General features: G+C 49.8%; 1 pseudogene; it reads right to left on the bottom strand.

Moving 5' to 3' along the window:
• Window positions 1–6,368, bottom strand: part of LOC124021030 — an 84,422-nt pseudogene that overhangs the window by 76,956 nt on the left and 1,098 nt on the right.

Below are 6,368 nucleotides of genomic sequence, written 5' to 3'. Positions count from 1 at the left end.
ACAGAGAGTAGTGTTGACAGATATCCTACCTGGTACAGAGAGTAGTGTTGACAGTATAGTGGGGATATCCTACCTGGTACAGAGAGTAGTGTTGACAGTATAGAGGGGATATCCTACCTGGTACAGAGAGTAGTGTTGACAGTATAGAGGGATATCCTACCTGGTACAGAGAGTAGTGTTGACAGATATCCTACCTGGTACAGAGAGTAGTGTTGACAGTATAGAGGGGATATCCTACCTGGTACAGAGAGTAGTGTTGACAGTATAGAGGGATATCCTACCTGGTACAGAGAGTAGTGTTGACAGTATAGAGGGATATCCTACCTGGTACAGAGAGTAGTGTTGACAGTATAGAGGGATATCCTACCTGGTACAGAGAGTAGTGTTGACAGTATAGAGGGATATCCTACCTGGTACAGAGTAGTGTTGACAGTATAGAGAGATATCCTACCTGGTACAGAGAGTAGTGTTGACAGTATAGAGGGATATCCTACCTGGTACAGAGAGTAGTGTTGACAGATATCCTACCTGGTACAGAGAGTAGTGTTGACAGTATAGTGGGGATATCCTACCTGGTACAGAGAGTAGTGTTGACAGTATAGAGGGACATCCTACCTGGTACAGAGAGTAGTGTTGACAGATATCCTACCTGGTACAGAGAGTAGTGTTGACAGTATAGAGGGGATATCCTACCTGGTACAGAGAGTAGTGTTGACAGTATAGAGGGATATCCTACCTGGTACAGAGAGTAGTGTTGACAGTATAGAGGGATATCCTACCTGGTACAGAGAGTAGTGTTGACAGTATAGAGGGATATCCTACCTGGTACAGAGAGTAGTGTTGACAGTATAGAGAGATATACTACCTGGTACAGAGAGTAGTGTTGACAGTATAGAGGGATATCCTACCTGGTACAGAGAGTAGTGTTGACAGTATAGAGGGATATCCTACCTGGTACAGAGTAGTGTTGACAGTATAGAGAGATATCCTACCTGGTACAGAGAGTAGTGTTGACAGTATAGAGGATATCCTACCTGGTACAGAGAGTAGTGTTGACAGATATCCTACCTGGTACAGAGAGTAGTGTTGACAGTATAGATATCCTACCTGGTACAGAGAGTAGTGTTGACAGTATAGAGGGACATCCTACCTGGTACAGAGAGTAGTGTTGACAGATATCCTACCTGGTACAGAGAGTAGTGTTGACAGTATAGAGATATCCTACCTGGTACAGAGAGTAGTGTTGACAGTATAGAGGGATATCCTACCTGGTACAGAGAGTAGTGTTGACAGTATAGAGGGATATCCTACCTGGTACAGAGAGTCTGTTGACAGTATAGAGGGATATCCTACCTGGTACAGAGAGTAGTGTTGACAGTATAGTGGGGATATCCTACCTGGTACAGAGAGTAGTGTTGACAGTATAGAGGGGATATCCTACCTGGTACAGAGAGTAGTGTTGACAGTATAAGAGATATCCTACCTGGTACAGAGAGAGTGTTGACAGTATAGAGATATACTACCTGGTACAGAGAGTGTGTTGACAGTATAGAGGGGATATCCTCTGGTATCCCAGATACAGATGTAGGTGTCTACAGAGCTGGTGACCAGATACTCCGGTTCGAACCAGGACCAGTCCAAGTCACTGTAAGATACAACCACAGTCAGTGACCTGGCAACATAGACCCCAGTACATACCCAGACAGATCAGGCTGTGTCCCACATCGCACCATATCCCCTGGATAAGGCACTACTCTGACCCATAGGATAGGACCATTTGGGACCCAGCCTGCTCAACACTCCTCTGTGTTACCTGATGACTCGTGTGTGTCCCTCAGGGTCGCGTGGACCTCCCCACAGCCATCACGCCTGTGCCAGGTCAACTCGCTGGTTACTCTGTAAGCATAAGCCCCTCTCAGACAGGTCACAGACACGGGGCCTGTTCAGGACTCAGGATGTTACGGTTCCATGTGGGAACCACTCTCACAGGATGCAGTTTTGACCTGAACAAAGATCTGGATCCTGCTCAGAAACTGACTAAGTCTCCGGATAAGAACTGAGCCTGCTCAACGACTCTGGATAAGACCTGAGCCTGCTCAACGACTCTCGGGATAAGACCTGAGCCTGCTCAACGACTCTCTGGATAAGACCTGAGCCTGCTCAACGACTCTCGGGATAAGACCTGAGCCTGCTCAACGACTCTCGGGATAAGACCTGAGCCTGCTCAACGACTCTCCGGATAAGAACTGAGCCTGCTCAACGACTCTCGGGATAAGACCTGAGCCTGCTCAACGACTCTCTGGATAAGACATGAGCCTGCTCAACGACTCTCTGGATAAGACGACTCTCTGGATAAGACCTGAGCCTGCTCAACGACTCTCTGGATAAGACCTGAGCCTGCTCAACGACTCTCGGGATATGACCTGAGCCTGCTCAACGACTCTCTGGATAAGACGACTCTCTGGATAAGACCTGAGCCTGCTCAACGACTCTCGGGATAAGACCTGAGCCTGCTCAACGACTCTCTGGATAAGACCTGAGCCTGCTCAACGACTCTCGGGATATGACCTGAGCCTGCTCAACGACTCTCTGGATAAGACGACTCTCTGGATAAGACCTGAGCCTGCTCAACGACTCTCGGGATAAGACCTGAGCCTGCTCAACGACTCTCTGGATAAGACCTGAGCCTGCTCAACGACTCTCTGGATAAGACCTGAGCCTGCTCAACGACTCTCTGGATAAGACGACTCTCTGGATAAGACCTGAGCCTGCTCAACGACTCTCGGGATAAGACCTGAGCCTGCTCAACGACTCTCTGGATAAGACCTGAGCCTGCTCAACGACTCTCGGGATAAGACCTGAGCCTGCTCAACGACTCTCGGGATAAGACCTGAGCCTGCTCAACTCTCAGGATAAGACCTGAGACTGCTCAACGACTCTCTGGATAAGACCTGAGCCTGCTCAACGACTCTCTGGATAAGACCTGAGCCTGCTCAACGACTCTCGGGATAAGACCTGAGCCTGCTCAACGACTCTCTGGATAAGACGACTCTCTGGATAAGACCTGAGCCTGCTCAACGACTCTCGGGATAAGACCTGAGCCTGCTCAACGACTCTCGGGATAAGACCTGAGCCTGCTCAACGACTCTCGGGATAAGACCTGAGCCTGCTCAACGACTCTCGGGATAAGACCTGAGCCTGCTCAACGACTCTCGGGATAAGACCTGAGCCTGCTCAACGACTCTCTGGATAAGACGACTCTCTGGATAAGACCTGAGCCTGCTCAACGACTCTCTCGGGATAAGACCTGAGCCTGCTCAACGACTCTCAACGACTCTCGGGATAAGACCTGAGCCTGCTCAACGACTCTCGGGATAAGACCTGAGCCTGCTCAACGACTCTCGGGATAAGACCTGAGCCTGCTCAACGACTCTCGGGATAAGACCTGAGCCTGCTCAACGACTCTCGGGATAAGACCTGAGCCTGCTCAACGACTCTCTGGATAAGACGACTCTCGGGATAAGACCTGAGCCTGCTCAACGACTCTCGGGATAAGACCTGAGCCTGCTCAACGACTCTCGGGATAAGACCTGAGCCTGCTCAACGACTCTCTGGATAAGACATGAGACCTGCTCAACGACTCTCTGGATAAGACGACTCTCTGGATAAGACCTGAGCCTGCTCAACGACTCTCTGGGATAAGACCTGAGCCTGCTCAACGACTCTCTGGATAAGACCTGAGCCTGCTCAACGACTCTGGGATAAGACCTGAGCCTGCTCAACGACTCTCGGGATAAGACCTGAGCCTGCTCAACGACTCTCGGGATAAGACCTGAGCCTGCTCAACGACTCTCGGATAAGACCTGAGCCTGCTCAACGACTCTCGGATAAGACCTGAGCCTGCTCAACGACTCTCGGGATAAGACCTGAGCCTGCTCAACGACTCTCGGGATAAGACCTGAGCCTGCTCAACGACTCTCTGGATAAGACATGAGCCTGCTCAACGACTCTCTGGATAAGACCTGAGCCTGCTCAACGACTCTCAGGATAAGACCTGAGCCTGCTCAACGACTCTCGGGATAAGACCTGAGCCTGCTCAACGACTCTCGGGATAAGACCTGAGCCTGCTCAACGACTCTCGGGATAAGACCTGAGCCTGCTCAACGACTCTCGGGATAAGACCTGAGCCTGCTCAACGCTCATAAGACGACTCTCGGGATAAGACCTGAGCCTGCTCAACGACTCTCTGGATAAGACATGAGCCTGCTCAACGACTCTCTGGATAAGACGACTCTCGGGATAAGACCTGAGCCTGCTCAACGACTCTCGGGATAAGACCTGAGCCTGCTCAACGACTCTCAGGATAAGACCTGAGCCTGCTCAACGACTCTCAGGATAAGACCTGAGCCTGCTCAACGACTCTCGGGATAAGACCTGAGCCTGCTCAACGACTCTCGGGATAAGACCTGAGCCTGCTCAACGACTCTCGGGATAAGAGCGGCATTAATAAATATAAAAAGTACATGTAAATCAACAGAATAATCTTTTACGCAATTTGATGAATTGTTGCTGTTTTTGTTGATGTTTGAACACTCACAGAGGCAGCGAAGACGTGGGACTCTGCCTTGTGGGGGTTCCACTGAACGGTCCCCACGTCCCATTTGCTCGGTCTGACAATCTTCCTGGGAGCTTCAGACGGAGTCTCCAGGTTCACCACATACAGAAACCTCCGTCTAAAGGAGAGGAGATCAAACACACAAGTCAACGCACACACACACACACACACACACACACACACACACACACACACACACACACACACACACACACACACACACACACACACACACACACACACACACACACACACACACACACACACACGATTGGATGAAAATAGGTCACCTGACACACACATCATTAATCCACAAACACACAACTAGCACACACACGATTGGATGAAAATAGGTCACCTGACATGTCAACCTCCCATTTAAATCTGATTAATCCACAAATACACAACTAGCAGTGACTTGTGATATTACCAACATCGGCAGACTCTCCGGATAGGCAGAGCTACGGTGACTGAGGCAGAGCTACGGTGACTGAGGCAGAGCTACGGTGACTGAGGCAGAGCTACGGTGACTGAGGCAGAGCTACGGTGACTGAGGCAGAGCTACGGTGACTGAGGCAGAGCTACGGTGACTGAGGCAGAGCTACGGTGACTGAGGCAGAGCTACGGTGACTGAGGCAGAGCTACGGTGACTGAGGCAGAGCTACGGTGACTGAGGCAGAGCTACGGTGACTGAGGCAGAGCTACGGTGACTGAGGCAGAGCTACGGTGACTGAGGCAGAGCTACGGTGACTGAGGCAGAGCTACAGTGACTGAGGCAGAGCTACAGTGACTGAGGCAGAGCTACGGTGACTGAGGCAGAGCTACGGTGACGTCGACTGAGGCAGAGCTACGGTGACTGAGGCAGAGCTATAGTGACTGAGGCAGAGCTACGGTGACTGAGGCAGAGCTACAGTGACTGAGGCAGAGCTACGGTGACGTAGCTATAGCAGAGCTATAGTGATGTTGACTGAGGCAGAGCTACAGTGACGTTGACTGAGGCAGAGCTACAGTGGCTGAGGCAGAGCTACAGTGGCTGAGGCAGAGCTACAGTGGCTGAGGCAGAGCTACAGTGGCTGAGGCAGAGCTACAGTGGCTGAGGCAGAGCTACAGTGATGTTGACTGTCTGGTGATGGTGCTGTAATGTGTGGTAAAGGACTGGTACACACCCTGACAGGACAGCATGTCGACCCAGGCAGTCCACAGACATGGCAGTGGCCTGGAAAGATAACAGCATGTTATTATGGTTATGTACGTTGTTCGGGGGCAGATCAGCTGTAATACTGCAGAGACATTGATGGAGGCTACAATCTAATTGACATTTTTCAACTCTGCTGTGATGCTTCACAAACGTTCTGAAACTTTCTATTCTTATAGTTTCTACAGATTGTAAATTAAAGTCAAACATTTTTTTCTAAAAAATATTATTATGCAATTGACTATGACTTTTTAAAAACACCCAGCAGTGCTATCTGCAGAGTTAGCTCCAGGTAAATGTTGCAATTCTTCAGCCATTCCTGGACCTGTGACCAAAAATGACTACTATTATTATTCTGTAACACGTGTGGTGAGTTTACTAGTCAATGAAGAGCATGTGAGCATTATGATGCAGAGGGCCAGTTTAAAACCATTTAGCCAGCAGCATCTGAGTCAGCAGTGCAGCATGTTTGGTTAGTTTACTAGTCAATGAAGAGCATGTGAGCATTATGATGCAGAGGGCCAGTTTAAAACCATTTAGCCAGCAGCATCTGAGTCA

The sequence above is a fragment of the Oncorhynchus gorbuscha genome, unplaced genomic scaffold, assembly GCF_021184085.1.
Source record: "Oncorhynchus gorbuscha isolate QuinsamMale2020 ecotype Even-year unplaced genomic scaffold, OgorEven_v1.0 Un_scaffold_1027, whole genome shotgun sequence".
Taxonomy (NCBI): Eukaryota; Metazoa; Chordata; class Actinopteri; order Salmoniformes; family Salmonidae; genus Oncorhynchus; species Oncorhynchus gorbuscha.
This window is presented reverse-complemented; position numbering and strand designations above follow the sequence as displayed.